We start from the raw sequence: 21,421 nt of genomic DNA on the forward strand, positions 1-21,421 counted from the left end.
AGTACCTTGTGACCCCCACTCCTGCCCGCCAGAGAACAACCCTCCCTTTGACTGTAATTTTCCTTTACCTACCCAAATCTTATAAAACGGCCCCACCCCTATCTCTCTTCGCTGACTCTCTTCGGACCCAGCCCGCCTGCACCCAGGTGATTCAAAGCTTTATTGCTCACACAAAGCCTGTTTGGTGGTCTCTTCACACGGACGCGCATGAAAGTATGTTTACAGCAGCTTTACTAATAATTGCCAAAAACTGTAAACAGTCAGGATGTTCTTCAAATAACAAATGGATAAACAAACTGTGGTATAACTGGACAAAGGAACATTATTTAGTAATAAAAAGAAGCTATCAAGTCACAAAAAGACATGGAGGAAACTTAAATGCATTAAAAATAATTTACATGCAAAATGAAATCAATTAATTTTAGGTGAGCAATCTGATGAGTTTTGATAAATGTATGCAGTTGTATGACTATCACAATAATCTTGACATAGAACATATCCATTGCTCCTAAAAATCCCCTTGCAACCTCTTTACAGTCACCTCCCTCCACTATCACCTGGCTCTTGGCAACCAGTGACATACTTTCTATTATTATATTAAGTAATTGTGGTTTTTGCATTATTGGAATTTGCCATTTGATATTGGAATACATTCTTAAATAAATGTGGTTATGTTATACATCATTTTAATATGCATTTCTCACTTTAAGTTTTTTTCTAATGACTTATCACTTACCATTCATTTTAGACCATGGAAATGGTGTTAGACGAATGGCAGATTTGAGCAATTTTCTTATTTGAGTCCATGACAATGCCTGACTGCACGTTGCATAACCTATGCTTGAAAAGTTGAATGAATTGGGCTACAAAGTTTTGCCTCATCTGCCATATTCACCTGACTTCTCACCAACCACCACTTCTTCAAGCATCTCGACAACTTTTTGCAGGGAAAACGCTTCTACAACCAGCAGGATGCAGAAAATGCTTTCCAAGAGTTTGTCGAATCCTGAAGCAAGGAAGGATTTTTGTGCTACAGGAATAAGAAAACTTATTTATCGTTGGCGAAAATGTGTTGTTTGTAATGATTCCTATTTTGATTAATAAAGATATATTTGAGCCTAGCTATAATGATTTAAAATTTATAATCTGAAACTGCAATTACTTTTGCACTAACCTAGTTTTGCCTTTTTCAGAATTTTATATAAATGGAATTATACAGTCTATAGGCATTTGTTTCTGCTTTCTTTTACCTAGCATAATACTTACGACACTCATTCATTTGTCTGTATCAATAGTTTATTTCTTTTTGTTTCTGAGTGGTACATCTTTGTATTGGTCTTCCATCAGTTATTTATTCCTTTACTTGTTGATGGACATTTGGGTTCTGTCCAGTTATGGGCTATTAAGAGTAAAGCTGCTATGAAGATTATGTACAAGTCTTTGTATGGGCACATGCTTTCATTTCTCTTAGGCAATACCTAAGATTGAAATGGCAGCATGGTAGAACAGGTTTATGGGGTTTTTTTGTTTGTTTGTTTGTTTTTTGGAGTTTTTGCTCTTGTTGCCCAGGCTATGAGTGCATGAGTACAATGGTGCTATCTCGGCTCACTACAACCTCTGTCTCCTGGATTCAAGCAATTCTCCTACCTCAGCCTCCCGAGTACTGGAATTACAGGCATGCACCACCATGCCCAGCTAATTTTTGTATTTTTAGTAGTGATGGGGTTTCACCATGTTGGTTAGGCTGGTCTTGAACTCCCGACCTCAGGTAATCCGCCTGCCTAAGCCTCCCAAATTGCTGGGATTACAGGCATGAGCCACTGTGCCCGGCCAGGTTTATGTTTTTAAAAAACTGACAGTTTTCCAGTGGTGTTCCAGGTTATGTTCCACAGTGTATGATCATTCCAATTGCTCTGCTTCCTCACTAACACTAGGTATGATTGGCCTTTTTAATTAGAACCATGTTTATGGGTGTGTAGTTATATCTCATTGTGGTTTTGATTTACATTTCCTTTATAAACAACAATGTTGAGCATCTATCTTATGTGCTTATTTTCCTTCTCTATATCTTATTTGATTAAATTTGTTTAAATCTTTTGCCCATTTTTATTTGGGTTATTTGTCTTATTATCGAGTTGTGTGAGTTATTTATATATTTCAGATACAAATTCTGTATCTGAAAATATTTGAAAATTTTTTTTAGTCTGTGGCTTACCTTTTCATATCCTTAAATTTCTTTTGAGGACCAAGAGTTTTTAATTTTGATGAAATCCAATTTTTTTATTTTATACTTTTTACTTTTATGTCCTAATTATAAAAAGCTTTTTTTTTTTTTTTTAAGAACTGGTGTTTATTTTCCAACAACCTTATTTCCATTTTGCTTAGGAGCCTGTGGAAAATGGCTTAAGACCAACCACTCAGTGATTTTTCATACCCATTCAGTGGCCCAAGCAGTGGGAGCTGTGGACCAGTCTTCTGTGGCAGGCTGAGTGCTCCAGTCTTCAGTAGGGACCTGCTGAACAGACACAGGGGGCACCTGTGTGACCTGCACACCTTCAAAGCAGGCTGCAACCTCAGGCTGAGTAGCAGTGCACTCAGAAGCCAGGTCAGTCCCTTCACCCTGAAATTCCTCCTTAGCCTCAGCTTTTTTAGCAGCAGCCTGCTCTTTCTTTCCAATCTCCTTGGGATCTCTATAGACATAGAGATCAGGCATGACCTCCTATGGATGTTCACAGGAGATGGTGCCACGCATGTGCAGAACTTCCAGGCTGGCATCTACCACATCAGACCCACTGAGTGAGTGCCCTTGTTGTTGCAGGGGATGGCAATGTCCACAGCGCAGTGGAGAATCTGTGTGACCCAAAGCAATGGTAGGCAGGTTAGCATAAGACACCTCTGTGAGAGGCTGGTGGTCAGCTCTGGGATCAGTAATTGCCAAGAGCCATGGCTCCCAGAAGGCTGCCTGGATCTGGTTAGTGAAAGTTTCAGAGTGAAACAGTGAAACAGCCAGCAATAGAAGTGACTCCAGTGGCAGCAGCAAACTTCAGCACAGCCCACTGACCAGTTTCCTAGAGGGCGTGACACTGACATCAGCAGGGTTTTCAATGGCAGCAATGGCGCGAGCTGCCAGAAGAAGCTTCTCCCCGATCCTGTTTAGATTTAGGAAGCAGATGTTGTCACTTTTCCTTTTATAGGTGTACCGTTCCATTTGGAAGTCAAGGTTGATGCCACCTAACTGGGTCCCTGCTGCAAGAAACTTGAGGACATCCTCCTCCTTCATTTGCAGGATATCAAGGGCTCCAGACACTGTGAAAGTTTCCCTTTAAGTTACAATGGAATCCAGAACAATGCCATATGGACCCTCCTCTGGGTAGTCCAGAAAGCCTAATTATGAAAACTTTATCTAACTTGCGACTGCTAGGATTTTCTCTGATGTCTTCTAGAAGTTTTATGCTGTTGACTCTTACCTTAAGGTCTTTATCTATTTTGAATCAATTTTTCTTTATGGTGTGAGATAAGAAACAAGGGTAATTTTTTAGCATATAAATATCCAATTGTTCCAGCACCAATTGTTGAAACAATTATCCTTTCCCCCATTAAATTCCCTTGGTATCTTTGTCAACAATCTATTGACAGTGATTGCTAACAGATTTCCAGAAAGAAGAAGTGAGAAGCACAGCAGCTTACTAAGCATAACAATCATTTTACTAAAAAAGAAGTTAAAGAAAATAGTTTTTTTTAAGTTTCTGCACATTGTTCTGAGGGCATACAGAAAACGAAGAAATATTTATTCCAGAAAATTTATTAAATCCTTGGTAACAGCATAGTCTGTGTTGATAAAAGAAAAGCTTTAGCCGAATTAAATTTAAAGGAGTTTAATTGAGCAATGAATGATTCTCAAATTGGGCAGCCCCCAGAATTACAACAAATTTACAGAGACTCCTGCGCAGCCATGTAGTGGAAGAATATTTATAGACAAAAAGGAGAAATAATGTACAGAAATTGGAAGTGACGTACAGAACAGCTGGGTTGGTTCCAGGTTGGCATTTGCCTTATTTGAACACAGCTTGAACACTCAGCAGTGTATAAATGGTCGAAGTACAGCCACTGGGATTGGCCAAGACTCAGCTATTGCTCCAGGTGCATACTGCTAAGTTAGGTTTTCAATCTTGTCTGCCTACTAAACTAGGTTGCAGTTTGTTCACAAGGACCCAAATGCAGAAATACAGAGTCCTCCTCAGGCCATATTTAGTTCACGTTAACAGTGTCCTCTGAGCCATGACTGCTTCCTCCCTCCCCCCTCCAAGCTCTGACTTATGGAAACACTGCTCTGGGCACTCAATTTCAGGCAGTGAAGCCCAAGAATACGATACAGGGGATCCCTCTCCCTCCTGTGTCCCAGAATAGGGCTACAGCTTCACCCTGGGAATGCAGGCTGCTGCTGTTTCTCACTTCCCCTATGATGAGAAGCTTTGTTCTTATTATACACAACCTCCTGCATAAACTCTTTCATACAGAAGTTCTGATCATACATAGCCCAGAGGGCTGAGGCTCCCATCTTATACCCTACTCATAGGGTGGAAATACTATTTCAGGACCAGCAGACTGAGAATACTGGGGCTCCAGATCCCTCCCCTGTCATTCCCAGGGCAGAGGTTCCATAAGGAGAAGGCAAGCTAAGAAGGCTGGAGGTTATCATTCTCCCTCCCTCCAGCATCCAATAGAGCAGGGATGTCACCAGGATAAGGAGGCTATTACCTACACCCAAGCTCCTGTGCAGTCTGCAGAGTTCCTGCCATAGGAGAGCAGTAGCCTTTATTAAGGACAAAGCTCTGTAGTCCTACCCAAGGGAACTGACTCGATTAGGAAAATGGTGCAGAGAATTTCATGCCTAAGGGTGTTGTAGAAACAATGGAGATCTTACTTCATGGTGGACAGCAATTAAGAGGACACTTAGATCCAGCAATCCCACTTCTAAGTGTATAGCCAAAGAAATTGAAATCGGCATGTCAAAGAGACATTTGCACTCTCATTTTCATTGCAGCATTAGTCACAATAGCCAAAACATGGAATCAACCTAAGTGTCCATCAGTGGAGGAATGGAGAAAAACAGGGTACATGTACACAATGAAATGCTATTCAGCCTTCAAAAAGAAGGAAATTCTGTTATTTGTGACAACATGGATGAATCTAGAGGACATTATGCCAAGAGAAATAAACCATGCACAGAAAGACAAATATTTCATGATCTCACTTATATGTGAAATCTAAAAAAGTTTAACTCAAGAAGTAGAGAATAGAATGGTGGTTTCCAGAAGATGAGGTTGCGGGAGAGTTGAGGGGAAAAGGGAAAATGTTTGTTAAAAAGTGCAAAGTGTCAATTTGTTGACGAAAAGAGTCAAACTCTAAAATATTTGAAGAGGTTAATGCTGAGCCAAATATGAGTGACCATGGCCCATGACACAGCCCTCAGGAGGTCCTGAGAACATGTGCCCAAGATGGTCAGGGCACAGCTTGGTTTTATGCATTTTAGGGAGGCATGAGACATCAATCAAATACATTTAAGAAATACATTAAGATTTGGTGCAGAAAGGCAGGACAACTTGAAGTGTGGCTCCCAGACTATAGGTAAATTTAAAAATTTTCTGGTTGACAAATGGTTGAGTTTGTCTACGGACTGATTAAAGAAAAACTTCAGCTGACTTCAATTTAAAGGAGTTTAATTGCAAATAAACATATTAAACTCCTTTAAATTGAATTCGGCTGAAGTTTTTCTTTTATCAGATGGTGTCAGAAGCAGGATCTGAAGTGGAGCTTCTAGCCACCCCCAGGAGTGCTGAGTTAACATGCAGGCTACTGCAGAATCCACTTGTGTCCATTGATCTCTCACAGCGGCTGGGAATTGTGGGTAAGCTCCCTCTTGGATTTTGGAGCTCCAGGGATTTGTGTTTTGTGCTCTCTGAGTTTCTTTGAGCAAATTTCTGATCCAAACTGGGTTTGGAAGTCATGGCAGAAACTGGACTAGGTCCAGGATGGGATCTGATCTGGAAGTTAACTGGCTTGGATCCAGTTAGACGTCTCTTAGATCTGAGTGGGTCAGAAAGGAACTGGTAGTAAGCAGTAATATTGCAGGGGTTATAAAATTTGGCTTTTAAAATTCATGGAGCTTTTTGTGTTCTACCCTTTTGTTTCACTTTCCTTGCACACCTAGGTAGGGGGAATCACTGTCTAAGTTAATCAAGAGAATCTGAGAGTAAAGCCAATATTTTAGGTTAAAATGGGATTCTTAATTTCTGGAAAACTGAGTTCCTTTTGGCTTATACATTAGGCCTGGGAGGCAGCAAAGTCTGGCAGAAACGTCAAAATCTTACTAAAGATGACTTACAATGGAATGTTCCAAATGAACAACAATGCACTGAAGTGCATTAAAAGAAAAAGAAAAATATTTTCTTTTGTGTTGCAGCTTGGCCCCCGGGGTTATGGTATAGTGAGCTGGGTCACTAGGGCCGTTCAGGGAAAGGGAACCCAGAAGCCTGGCATGCCAGCAAAAGGGTAAGAATTTCTTACCAGTCAGATTTCTGGCTTCTCTCTCTGTGCAAACTGCTTGAGTGAATGGTAAAAATCACTGTTTATCTCCTCTGCAAAGTTTTGATTAATACAAAAAAGAATTCTGAGGCTAGTCTTAAGCTGTAATGAATCTGGTGTATTTTGTGCTATGAATTTGTTTTCTATGTTGAGGGGTACCTTAGGATAAAACATGGGCATAGGACCCCATAAGCTTGCTGTTCAAAATGGCCCAGCAAGCTGCCAGTAATGAACTTTTCTGCAGGGGTCCCTGAAACAAACAAGAAACTGGATGAGGTATCCATCTTGTTTTATGTCCTTGGGGGCTTGAGCTTGTAACCACGTGGCAGTACTTTCTCTTGGTCTCCACCCTCCAGGGAATGGGTATTTTAGGGTTCATGTCATAGCTCTAAAAATTATCTTGAGTAGTTAAAAGCCTTTGCAAGCTCAAAATTAACTACTCTAGACTCTTTCTGGGAAGGGTAATTGGACTGCCCTGCACTGTGGCTCAGTAGACAAGGTTTTGCCCTTCCACTGTGGCAGTCTGGGTTTGTATTCCCAGCTTAGGAAATGAGTGCTTTCTGGTTTGAAATCTGTGTAACCTTGTGGATTCTCTTCTCCTCCATGGACTCTCTTAAATTTTCCTCTCTCTGAGCACCTGGGAAGTTACCTATGGTAAAGTTCAAAAGCCAGAAATATAGACTGTTTGGCCTGGCTAAAGTCAGGTAATAAGAAATTTTAAAAGGACTTTAATAAAGAGTGCTATGGTTAAAAGCCAGCTTAATTAAAAGTGAATATTCATGCTCTAACAGCCTGGACTCCTTGGGAAAAACAGGAGGCACCAGAGCCCCTTTCCTGGCCCTGTTCGTCCAAGGACTCCACTCTAAAGCCAATAACCACTTAAGAAACTTAAAAACTGGCAAATAAAAAATTTTACAACTACAGTAGTAATATTCTGTCTGTCTGTCTGTGTAGGTATATATGTGTTGTGTATGTAAATGTTTATATAAAAGAGCTCTAATTGGCTTAAACAAAAATAAATACTTAAATATTTTGAAAGAAAAATAAAAACTGTAATGCCTTTTAGCTCATGTAACTTTAGTAATTTTGGGGAAAGAAAAACAGCTTCAAAGATTATTGGCAAAATAAAAACATTTGGTCTAAATTATGCAGGTCAGATATTAGGTTTGCTACATGCTTTAAGGTCATAAACTGCTTTGACTTTGGAAAATGTTCAATTTACTTTGGAGACATTAAATTCTGAATAAGTCCTGGGAATATGCAGAATTAGCCATGCCCCTGAACTATGCAAAGAAGATTATAAAGAAAGGAGATTTTATATAAGAAAGGATCTTGTATGGTAAGTTCTTGTCCTAAAGTAAAATGACTGGTTGTTTAAAAGAGGGGATGTTTAGGACAAGTTAGAAAGTCCAAGCATGTCATAGGTGGTCTGTGTAAGTCATAAAAGGATTCATAAAAGAAAATTTATGCACCAAAAGTGAAAGTTGAGACTACTGAAAAAATAGGTTTACATACAAGATGTGTAAGGAGAATGAAATGTGTTTTTGGTACGAGATTATAAGAAGGTATGGGAATGTAAATTTTTGCCTAGTTTAGAGAGTTAAAGGATTGTTTTAAATTAAATAAAGCTAAAGGTTTAAATAAATTGTGGAAGGTTTATAAAAATTAACTTTGTAAAAAATTCTATGGTGAAAATAATGACTAAATTTAAAGGGGTATTATTCGGTTTTTCCATAAATTTAACATTGAAATAAAAGCACAACAGGTTTTTCTTAGAGCCCTAATCTGCTCTTTTAAAAAATCATAAAAGGTTATACAAGGTTTATAATATTCTACCTTACGGTCAAACTGATTAATATTGAATACGTTTGTCTATAAGGTTTTATTAAGAATTGGGTTTGACATCAATAATGCACTGATGTAACAGTGACATTTGGCTTATTTGGTATAAAAATCACAGGAAGCATTTTCAAAATAAAAATAATGTTTACTCTTCAGGTTATATTTTAGTGAATGATAGTAATATGTGTTCCAAAATTGTATGGGAATCCTAACATTTCTGAGTATATGCTATCAATCATAATTAAGGTTATTATGTTGTTATTGTAGACCACAGAGATAACCAAATTTCTTTGTCAATTGTGTCTTTAACTATCACTATTTAAAGTCATTTCCGCAGTTAATTGCTTGATACTGATGCAGTTTCTGAAAACTTCACAAGCATGCAAAATCCTATAATATGGTGTCTTTTAAGAGGTTTGTGAAAGAATGGAAAGGACCCTGAAAAGTACTCTTGAAAACAGGTTTCTAATAACTTTAAAATCATATCTTGGGTAAGAATTCCCCATGAATTCCCCAATTCCTCAAGAATTGGACTGTAAGAATTCCTGAAACTTTAATAAAAAGGTTGGTTTATAAAACTGCTAACCCAACTAGAACAAAAATTAATTAAATACCAAGAAAACACTTTGCCAGATTATCATGTTAAATCAGCCAATACTAAAATTGTTTTGATATATAATTTGAATGAACTCCATGGTCTAAGTCAGATTACCTATGATAACTCATTAGTTATCAGTGCTATGCACCTAAATTGGAGAAATAACTGGTATTCAAGAGGACATAAATCTAATGTTAAGCATGGACTCATGGAGAACCATGATGGCCGCCTTGTTCTTCCTGAGTCCTTAAAGCTTTTGTTATTAAAGGTTCTGCAGGTCGGGTGTGGTGGCTCACACCTGTAATTCCAGAATTTGGGAGGCTGAGGTGGGCGGATCACGAGATCAGGAGATCAATACCATCCTGGCTAACATGGTGAAACTCCATCTCTACTAAAAATACAAAAAAAAAAAAATTAGCCAGGCATGGTGGCAGGTGCCTGTAGTCCCCGCCACTCGGGAGGCTGAGGCAGGAGAATGGTGTGAACCCAGGAGGCGGAACTTGCAGTGAGCCAAGATTGCGCCACTGCACTCCAGCCTGGGTGACAGAGCGAGACTCTATCTCAAAACAAAACAAAACAAAACAAAACAAAAAAACCAGCCTTCCCATGTGAAAGGTGAAAGGGCTGATGTTATAACAGCAGATTATTATGCTACAGTGTATTTTCACCCCATAAAGAAAGTTTTTTATGGTTCACTGAGGACAACGCCTTCATAATCTAGAACTCAAAGACTGGGTGTTCTAAGAACATCAGAGAAAGACTGTCCTTGCCATCCACACTACAGCAAAACTTGGGGACCTTGAACTTTGGGTTCATAATCTCAATACTGAGCAGTGTCCCTCCACACTCTTGGAACTGTACACCCAGTGGGACCCTTAAGGTAAAGCTAACCAGGACAGTTTCTCCCCAGAAGATGGCATCCTTAATGTGAACAACTTTTTCCAAAATCACAGATCAAGACTTCTCTGCTATCATGAAACACTTATCTTTGATTTTTTTTCTTGCTTATGCCTCTATGAACAATAGAAGTGAAAAGGGGGTCTATTATGTGCACTTACAGCATATACTTTTATTTGTGAAGGATTTTGCAGCCAGCCTTATACATGAATAACTTTATACTTTAATAGATAAAAGATGAAGGCCCAATGTAAGTGAGAAAATTTAATGGTACATATATTGTCTCATAATCAGCCAAAACTCCTCTTAACCCACATCAGGATTTAAAGAGAACATTGCCAGGTGACCTGCACTCTTCTAGAAGGACATCATTTGTTAGGTCCTGTTTCTGTCATTTAGAATAAAAGAGGCAATAACTAGAAATGTATCCCTCATAATAGACTCCACAGCAGATTCTATGTAAAGGCAATCATTACCCAACAGGCTTTAAACTCTCCTGTGAAAGTTATGCTGAATAACAGAATTAGCTAAACAAAAAAGTATCTGTGCAGCTGCTGGCACTTGTGGCCTATAAAGAAATACATCAGTCTCACACCTGTAATCCCAGCAATTTGGGAGGCCAAGGTGGGCGGATCACAAGATCAGGAGACAGAGACCATCCTGGCCAACATGGTGAAACCCCATCTCTACTAAGAATACAAAAATTAGCTGGGTATGGTAGCTCTTGCCTGTAGTCCCAGCTACTTGGGAGGCTGAGGCAGGAGAATCACTTGAACCTGGGAGGCAGAGGTTGCAGTGAACCAGGATCACATCACCGCACTCTAGCCTGGGCAACAGAGCAAGAATTTATCTCAAAAAAAAAAAAAAAAAAGAAAGAAAGAAAAGAAAAGAAAAAGAAAGAAATACATCGAATGTAGATAATAAAAAATTCAGTTGTAGGGGATTAATGAAAAGACCACTTAGTCGAGTGAGCAGACTCTTCATGTAGCTCATTCTTTAATCTATTTAATTTTAAGTGGTTTGGTTTATGGGGACCCTGTATAAGGCACATACTCCAAACTCTTGGTATTATCCTCCCAATAGTCGTAATAATAGTCTCCCTGCTACGCTGTATTCTCTCAAAGTTTTTAAATGTTTGCATGCAGCCATCTCTAGAATGTCAAATGGTCTCTCTTTAACTGGAATGATGAAAGCTGAAAGAAATGTGTGACCATAAGGACACCACAACCTATAAATGACATGCTGAGACTGGAAACTCAAAATGATGGTAATTGAGAGTGGTGCTAAGGCCCTAAGTTTTAGTCACAATCTCATCTAAGTGAGAACCTTGCCAAAAAGGGGAATTTTTTTTTTTAAACAAAATTATGGGAAGCCATTATTTTGTACTGAGCTCATGCACTAGGCCCAAACAGACCAATCCAAACTAATATGGAGTTACTTGTGCTAAATGTGACATAATTAAACTAAAACTTCAAGGAAACACGAAGATCCTAGAGCAGACCAGGTTTTATTTTTCTCCTGTAAACAGAACGTTCCAGCATAAAGAGGTACCCCTACTCAGTCGTTGTTCCCTTCTTGCAAAACCCACTGTTCTATTGTTTCCCAGTGGGTTTCAAGACCATATAAGTACATTTACAATGGTGATAGTGACATCAATGACTAAGGTTTTGGTCAATCTCTCAAATTTGAGAAAATGACCAAAAGGGGGGAACTGTTAAAGCAAACTAAATGTGGCCTGAGAAGGATTCCATACTTCTATATTTGAGTCCTTGTGGATGAACAGCAACCTAGTTTAATAGTCAGACAAGACTGAAAACCTAACTTAGGAGTATGTGCCTGTAACAATAACTGAGTCTTGGCCAATCCCAGCGGCCATCCTTCAACCACTCAGAGACTGCTAAGTGTTCAAACTGTGTTCAAATAAGGCAAACGCCAGCCTGTAACCAGTCCGGCTATTTCTGTACCTCACTTCTGATTTCTGTACATCATTTCCATTTTTTCATCTATAAATATTCTTTTACCACATGGCTGCGCTGGATTCTCTGTGAATCTGCTGGGATTCTGGGGTTGCCCAATTTATGAATCATTTATTGCTCAATTTAGAAAGGAAATGTTTGGGTTAGGATAAAGGATTGTGGATACCCAAGTTCTTATTTACAGAGGAAGCCTTCAAGTACTAGGCTTTAGAGAGAATAGGTTGTAAAATGTTTCTTATCAGACTTAAGGTCTGTGTCCATGTTAATGCTGGAGAGGTATAATGAGTCATGTTCAACCCTGATTTTTCATTCATGGGGGTTGAAACCGTCTCTCAGGTTAAATTTTAAAAGAGCCCTGGCTGATAAGCATGTCCATTCAGGTGGTTGGGGACCTTAGAATTTTATTTTTGGTTTACAAATTAGACAGGAGGAATAATTTCTGGTGATCTAGTGCATAGCAAGGTGACTTCAGTGAATTATAATGTATTGTATGTATCAAAATTGCTAAAAGAAGGAATTTGAAATGTTCTCATATATTTATCATTAAATAAATGATAAATATATGAGGGGATGTATATGTTAATTAGCCTGACCTGCTAATTCCCCAATGTATACATGTATCACAATGTCACATTTTACCCTATGGTATAGAAAATTATTGTTTGTCAATTAAAAATTTTTCAAAGAGGGCAATGATAGCTTCCTGATATGAGTAGCAAAAAACAAAATGGCAACACAAGCCAAAGTTTAACAGAGAGAATCAGGGAAAGAACATCTAAGAAGGGTCCAGATGGGATAATAGTCAACTCTAGGAGTTAGGAAGACTGTGCACATGTGCTGGGCTTCACTCAGGAGCAATCGGAGAAAGGCACAGGGCATACCTGAAAACATTTCCAAAGCCACAGGCAGATGCATCAAAAAGAGACAAAGCTTCATTGACACAAGAGGTTTAAGCACAATTCCTGACCAAACACTATAAATTACTGAACTATAAATTACTCTGACCCAAGAAAAACTCATAGGAAGTCAGGTTTAAAAATAAAATTAAGACTGGGTACAGTGGCTCATGCCTGTAATCTCAACACTTTAGGAGGCTAAGGGGATGCGGATCACTTGAGGTCAGGAGTTCAAGACCACCCTGGCCAACATGGTAAAACACCATCTCTACTAAAAATACAAAAATTAGCCAGTTGTGGTGGTGAGGGCCTGTAATCCCAGCTACTTGGGAGGCTGAGGCAGGAGAATCTCTTGAACTCAGGAGATGGAGGTTGCAGTGAGCTGAGATCATGCTACTGCGCTCCAGCCTGGATGACAGAGTAAGACTCTGTCTCAAAAATAAATAAAATAAAATAAATAAATAAATACAAATAAAAATAATGCATTCTTGGCAATCTGAAAGACTGTTTGCATGACAAAGCTGCACACTCAGGAGACATCAGAGAAGGAAAGAACAAGCTAGCCATTCCTGGCTGAATGTAGGGGAAAAAGATAAACTCCTTTAATTGTGATAGCCTCCATACTACACATACATCCCATGGCAAAGGTTAAAAGTCTAACTTACTAGAAGATCTTAAGCACAATCTTTGACAAATAAGTGGCTTATACTGACCTACAGGCAACTCCTAGGTAGTCAGAATAAAATATAAAACAAGAAAAAAATCAGAGAAGAGACATCAAAGGCTGCACACTTCAGAAGAAATAAACTTCACATAGTTAGGTCTGCCAAGTCACTGAACAAATAAACAACCAAAACAACAGCATCATTAACTTGGAGAGAGGTCAAAGATCACAACTGAGGGTACTGGTGATCTAAAAACTAAAGAAAACTATATCTAAAAATTAAAGAAAGGTATAAAAGTGTCTCATCAAATAAAGAATTTCAATAAAGAGAGAAATTATTTTAAAACAATCAAATGGAAATTCTGGAGGTGAAAATTTCAATAACAAATAAAAACATCACTAGAAGTACTCAACAGCAAATTTGAATTAACAGGAGAATGAATCAGCAAACTTGAAGATAGATTTATAGAGATTATACTATCTGAAGAGTACAAAAAAAGAATAAAAATAACAAACAGTACTTCAGAGAAATGTGGGAAATCATTAAATGCACCAACATATGTGTAATGGGAATAGCGGAAGTGGAGGAGAGAAAGAAAAACACACAAAAATATCTAAAGAAATAAATGTTGATGACACCAAAAGCCCAAGCATAAAACAAAAATAGGCAAATGGAATTATATCAAACTAAAAATCTTCTGCACAGCAAAGGAAACCATCAACAGAGTGAAGAGACAACATATGGAATGAGAGAAAATGTTTGCAAGTCGTACATCTGATAAGAGGTTAACATCCAAAATGCATAAGGAACTCCAATAAATCAATAGTAAGAAAACAACCTGGTTACAAAATAGGCAAATAATCTGAATAGACATTTCTCAAAAGAAGACATATAAGTAGACAACAGGTATATGAAAAATATGCTCAAAATCACAAATCATCAGAGAAATGCAAATTAAAACCACAATGAGATATGGCCTCACACCTCTTAGAATGGTTGTTATCAAAAAGATGAAAGATAACAAGTATTGGAGAAGATGTGAAGAAAAAGGAACACCTGCATACTGCTGGTGGGAAAGCAAATTAGTGCCATTATTTAAAAAAAAGGAAGTTTCTAAAAAAATTGAAAATAAAACAACTATATGACCACCATTCCACTCCTGAATATATATCCAAAGTATATGAAATCAGTATATTAAAGAACTATCTCCACTCCCATGTTCATCACAGCATTATTCACTATAGCCAAGATATAGAATCATCCTAACTGTTCATCAACAGATGAATGGATAAAGAAAATGTGGTATATGTACACAGCAAAGTACTATTCATCCATAAAAAAGAAGAAAATCCTGTCATTTGCAACAATATGGGTAAACTGGGTGAACCTTGTGTTACGTGAAATAAACCAGGCACAGAAAGATAAAAACCACATGATCTCACTTATATGTAGAATGTATAACAATTAAACTCATAGAAGTAGAGAGTAGAATAGTGGTTACCAAGGGTTGGGGATTGGGGAATACTTGAGGAGATGTTGGTTAAAGGACATAAAATTTCATTTAGATAGGAGGAATAAGTTTAAGAGATCTATTGTACAGCATGGTACATAGTAACAACATATTGTATTCTTGAAAATTCCTAAGAGAATAAATTTTAAGTGTTCTCACCACAAAAAAATAAGTATGTGAAGTAATAGATGTATTCATTAGCTTGGGTGAGCCATTCCACAATATACACATATTTCAAAACATGTCATATATGATAAATATATATAACTTTTATATGTGAATTTAAAAGTCAAGAAATAATGGCTGAAAATTTCTTAAATTTCACTAAAAAATCCCCAGTAATCTACACATTAAATAAGCTCAACAAGCTTCAGGTAAGAGAAATGCAAAGAGAGCCACACACAGACACATCATAGTTAAGACAAAGAAAAATCTCAAAAAAGAGTAAGAGAAAATGACTCATCATGCACTAGGGAGTACTAGTAAGATTAACAGCTTACTTCTTATCAGGGATAACAGAGGCCAGTAGACATTAGAATAACATATTCATACTGTTGAAAGTAAAAAAAAAAAACAAAAAACACAAAACACAAAACACACACACACAAAAACTGTCAACAAAGAATCTCAGATCCAGAAAAAACTATTTTTCAAAAATGAAGGTGAAAAGGTGATAAAGAAGAGCTTGCAGATGTGCTTCTAAGAAACAGATAGTTATTTAGGCTGAGAGCAAGTTACAGCAAACAGTATTTTGAATCAATATAAATTAACAATGAGTGCCAGTAAGATAATTAAGTAGGTAATTCTAAAAGATAACGCAATTCCATATTGCTTCTCCTTTCTTCTCTTAATTGATTTAAGGACAATTACATGAAACAATAGGTATTGTGTTGTATTATATTGTACTGTACTGTAGGGTATATAACATACACAAATGTAATATATTTGACAATAACACAACAAAAAAGGCAGGTGAGAATGTAGCTTTATTGCACTAAGGAAATGATGCCAGATGGTAACTTGAATCCAAAGAGGAAAATAAGAGAATCAGAAATAGTGAACTGGAAGTTTAATAAGGAAAACTCTATAACTACATCCTTTCTGTCAGCTTCTCTAAAAGACATATGTTTTATATAAAGTAATAATTATGAAAGTGTAATATTGTGTTTGTAAGCAATATACCTGTAATAAGTATAATATTTGGATTTTAAAAAATGGTGGAGAGGGATTAGAGTTATATAGAAGTTTCTACATGTCACTGGAACTAAGTTATGACAGATCTTATGGAGTTCTGTTTTTTAAAAAAGGAAATTTTATCTTTCATAGTTCTGGAGGCTGGGAAGTCCACATCAAAGTTCAAGTTTATTTGCTTTCTTGTGAGGGCTCTCTTCCAATTTTGCACTTGATGGCCTTATCTAGCGCCCCATCTTCATTACTATTGATACATCTAACCCTGATTATCTCCCAAACACCCTATCTTAAATACCATCATATTTACTGGGTGTTAGGGGTTCATGTGTGTATTATACTGTTCTTATGGTGTCCATATATATTATATATAGTTCTCCATCTTTGCTTTTGTTGCCTGTGCTTTTGATGTCCTCTCAAGAAATTCTTGCCAAGTCCAGTGTTATGAAGCTTTTCTCCTAAGTTTTCTGCTAGTCATTGTAAAGCTTCCTCTCTGACATTTTAATATTTAATTTATCTTAAGTTGGTTCTTTAATGTATGATGCAAAATAAGGGTCTAATTTCATTGTTTTGCAGGTGGATATCCAGTTTTCCTAACAGCATTTGTTGAAGAGACTATCTTTTCCCCATCATGTAGTCTTGGTACTCTTGTCAAAGAACAATTGATTATGTTTGTGTAGGATTATTTCTGGGCTCTTTATTATGTTTCATTGGCTTATATGTCTCTTTTTATGCCAGTACCATACTATTTTGATTACTACAGGTTTTTCATATGTTTTGAAATTAGGAAATGTGATGCCTCCAGCTTTATTCTCCTTTCTTAACATTATTTTGGCAGTATGTGGTCCTATGTGATTCTACATGGATTTTAGGATTGTTTTTTATTTTTATTTTGTTAAAACTTGCAATTGGAATTTTGATACAGATTGCATTTCATCTCTAGATCACTTTGGGTACTATAGACATTTTAATAATATTAAGTCTTCCAATCCACGAACACAGGATGTCCTTCCATTTGTTTGTATTTTCTTTAATGTATTTCAGTATCAATTTGTAGTTTTCACTATATCGGTCTTTTGCCTTCTTGATTAAATTAATTCCTATGGAAACATGGAAAAGGAAATTCCTATTTCCTTACAGGACACATAATTACAGACACATAATTTATAAAGATCAAATCAGTGAATTTGGGATATCCACCTTAAATATTTGTCTTTTCTTTATGCTAGAACCATTCAAATTCTTCTCTTTCAGCTATTTTGAAATGCACACTAGCTTACTGTAAACTATAGTCACCCCACTGATCTATCTAACACTGGGTCTTATTTCCTCTATGAAACCATATATTTGTACCCATTAATCAACTTCTCTTCAGTCTTTCCTTGCTCCTTCCCCTTCCCCATCTCAGCTTCTGGTAACCACCATTCTACTCTCTATCTTCATAAGAGCCACTTTTTTTTGTTTAGCTCCCACATGAATGAGAACATGTGATATTTGTCTTTCTATGCTTGGCTTATTTCACTTAACATAATGAACTCCAATTTTCATTCATGCTGCTGCAAATGACAGGATTTCATTCTTTTCATGGCTGAATAACAGTCCATTATATATTTATACCACATATTCTTTACCCATTCATCCACTGAGGGACACTTAGATTGATTCCACATTTTGGCTATTGTGAATACTGCTGCAATAAACATAGAAGTGCAGGTGTCTTTTGAATATATACATTTCCTTTTTTATACTTAGTAGTGGAATTGCTAGATCCTATGGTAATTCTATTTTTAATTTTTTGAGGAATCTCCATATTGTTCTTTACAGTTGCTGTACTAATTTACATTTCCACCAACAGTATATGAGGCTGTCCTTTTCTCCACATCCTCATCAACATCTGTTATTGCCTTTCTGACACAAGCCATTTTAACTGTGGTAAGATATTTCATTGTGATTTTGATTTGCATTTCTCTGATGATTAATGATGTTGAACATTTTTAAATATACCTGTTGCTCATTTGTATGTCTTCTTTTGAGAAATGTCTGTTGAGATCTTTTGCCCATTTAAAAAAATCTTTTGCCCACTTTTTAAACCCAATTGTTTTTTGTTTTGTTTTGCTCTTCTGTTTGAACTTCTTATATATTATGGTCATTTGTCCCTTGTCAGGTGGGTAGTTTGAAAATATTTTCTCCCATTCTTTGGGCTGTCTCTTCATTTTGCTGATTATTTCCTACACTATGCAGAAGCTTTTTAGCTCAATGTAATCCCATTTGTCTATTATTGCTTCAGTTGTCTGTGCTTTTGAAGTCTTGCACACACAAAAAAATCTTTGCTCAGATCAAAGTCCTGTAACATTTCTCCAATGTTTTCTTGTAATAGTTTGATAGTTTCGGGTCTTAGATTTAAGTCTTTAATCCATTCTGATTTGATTTTTGTGTAGAGTGAGAGATAGGGGTCTAGTTTCATTAGTCCACATATAGTTATCCAGTTTTCCCAACACCATTGATTAAAGAGACTATCCTTTCCTCATTGTATGTTCTTGTGTGGACTTATATCTGAATTCGCTATTGGTCTACATGTCTGTTTTTATACCAATACCATGCTGTTTTTGTTATCATAGCTTTGAAGTAAATTTTGAAGTCAGGTAGTGTGATGCCTCCAGCTTTGTTGTTTTTGCTCAGTATTGGTTTGGCTATTCAGGGTCTTTTGTGGTTATGTATAATTGAGCATGAAATATTTTCCCATTTTTTTGTGTCCTCTTCAGTTTCTTTTATCAGTGTATTATAGTTTTCCTTGTATAGATCTTTAACTTTTTTGGTTAAATTGATTCATAGGTATTTTAGATTCTTTGTAACTACTGTAAATGGAATTGTTTTCTTAATTTCTTTTTCATATTGTTTACTGAATTTATCAGTTCTAATAGTTTTTTGTGGAATCTTTAGATTTTAAAATATTTGGTAGAATTTAGCAATGGAGTTGTCAGGTCCTGGGCTCTTCTTTGATGGGGATATCTTTATCACTACTGGTATGTTCAGGTTTTCTATTTCTTCATGGTTCAACCATGGTAACTTGTATATATTCAGAAATGTTTTCATTTCTTCTAGGTTTTCCAATTTGTTGGAATATAGTTTTAAATAATATTCTCCAATGATACTTTGTATTTCTGTGACATCAGTTGTAATTTCTCCTTTTATATCTCTCATTTTATTTAATTGGGCCTTCTCTCTTTTTCCTTAGTCTAGCTAAAGGCTTGTCCCTTTTGTTTAACTTTTTAAAAACCAACTTTTTGTTTTATTAATCTTCTGTATTTTTTTAGTCTCAATTTCATTTATGTCTGCTTTCACCTTTATTATTTCTTTCCTCCATGAATTTTGGGCTTGGCTTATTCTTGCTTTTCTAGTTCCTTAAGGTGCATCATTAGGTTGTTTATTTGAAATCTTTCTAATTCTTTGATATAAGTATTTGTTGCTATAAACTTCCTTCTTTAGTACTGCTTTTGCCATATATCATAGACTTGGGTATGTTGTATTTTCATTTTCATTTCTTTTAAGAAATTTTAAAATTTCCTTCTTAATTTTTTTACTGACCCATTGGTCATTCAGGAGCATGTTGTTTAATCTCCAGGTGTTCGTGTATTTTCAAAGATTCCTCTTATTGATTTTGCTTTCTAGTTGTATTTCATTGTGATCAGAAAAATACTTAATATAATTTCTAGGTTAAAATTTTTTTCAGACTTGTTTTGTGGCCTATCATATGTTTTATTCTGAAGAATATTCCATGTGCTGATGAAAAGGATATGTATTCTGCAGCATTTGGGTGAAATGTTCTGTAAATGTTAGTTAGGCCTATTACCTATAGTGCATAGTTTAACTCCACTCTTTCTTTGTTGATTTTCTTTCTGGATGATCAGTGCATTACTGGGAGTGGGTGTTAAAGTTTCCTAGTATTACTTATTCCAATCTATTTCTCCCTTAACTCTATTAATGTTTGCTTTGTATACTTGGGAGTTTTAGTGTTGGGTGCATAGATATTTATAATTGTTATATCCTCATGCTGAATTGACCTATTATCATTATATATTGATCTTCTTTGTCTCTTTTTACAATCTTAAATTTGTAGTCTATTTTATCTGATATAAGCATAGCTACTCCTGCTTTTTTTGGGTTTCTAGTTGCATGGAATATCTTTTTCCACACCTTCATGTTGTGGGAAGTCAGGGACCCCAAACGGAGGGACCGGCTGGAGCCGCAGTAGAGGAACATAAATTGTGAAGATTTCATGGACATTTATCAGTTCCCAAAATTAATACTTTTATAATTTCTTACGCCTGTCTTTACTGCAATCTCTGAACATAAATTGTGACGATTTCATGGACATTTATCAGTTCCCAAATAATACTCTTATAATTTCTTATGCCTGTCTTTACTTTAATCTCTTAATTCTGCTGTCTTCGTAAGTTGAGAATGTACGTCACCTCAGGACCACTATTGTACAAATTGATTGTAAAACATGTGTATTTGAACAATATGAAATCAGTGTACCTTGAAAAAGAACAGAATAACAGCAATTTTCAGGGAACAAGGGAAGACAACCATAAGGTCTGACTGCCTGTGGGGTCGGGCAGAATAGAGCCATATTTTTCTCCTGCAGAGAGCCTATAAATGGATGTGCAAGTAGGAGAGATATCACTGAATTCTTTTCCCAGCAAGGAATATTAATAATTAATACCCTGGGGAAGGAATGCATTCCTGGGGGGAGGTCTATAAATGGCCACTCTGGGAGTGTTTGTCTTATGCGGTTGAGATAAGGACTGAAATACACCCTGGTCTCCTGCAGTACCCTCAGGCTCACTAGGGTGGGGAAAAACCCCACCCTGGTGAAATTGAGGTCAGACTGGGTCTCTGCTCTCAAACCCTGTTTTCTGTTGTTTAAGATGTTTATCAAGACAATACAGACACAGCTGAACATAGACCCTCATCAGTAATTCTAATTTTGCCATTTGCCTTGTGATCTTTGTTTTGCCCTTTGCCTTGTGATCTTTACTTGCCTCAGAAGCATGTGACCTTTGTGACCTACTCCCTGTTTGTACACCCCCTCCCCTTTTGAAATCCCTAATAAAAACTTGCTGGTTTTGTGGCTCAGGTGGGCATCATGGACCTACTGATATGTGATGTCACCACCGGTGGCCCAGCTGTAAAATTCCTCTCTTTGTACTCTTTCTCTTTATTTCTCAGATTGGCCGACACTTAGGGAAAATAGAAAGAAC

General features: G+C 36.8%; 1 pseudogene; it reads right to left on the reverse strand.

Moving 5' to 3' along the window:
- Positions 1-2,428: 2,428 nt before the first annotated feature.
- Positions 2,429-21,421, reverse strand: part of LOC129039136 (small ribosomal subunit protein uS2B-like) — a 38,720-nt pseudogene continuing 19,727 nt past the window's right edge.

This window comes from Pongo pygmaeus, chromosome 5 (genome assembly GCF_028885625.2).
Source record: "Pongo pygmaeus isolate AG05252 chromosome 5, NHGRI_mPonPyg2-v2.0_pri, whole genome shotgun sequence".
NCBI lineage: Eukaryota > Metazoa > Chordata > Mammalia > Primates > Hominidae > Pongo > Pongo pygmaeus.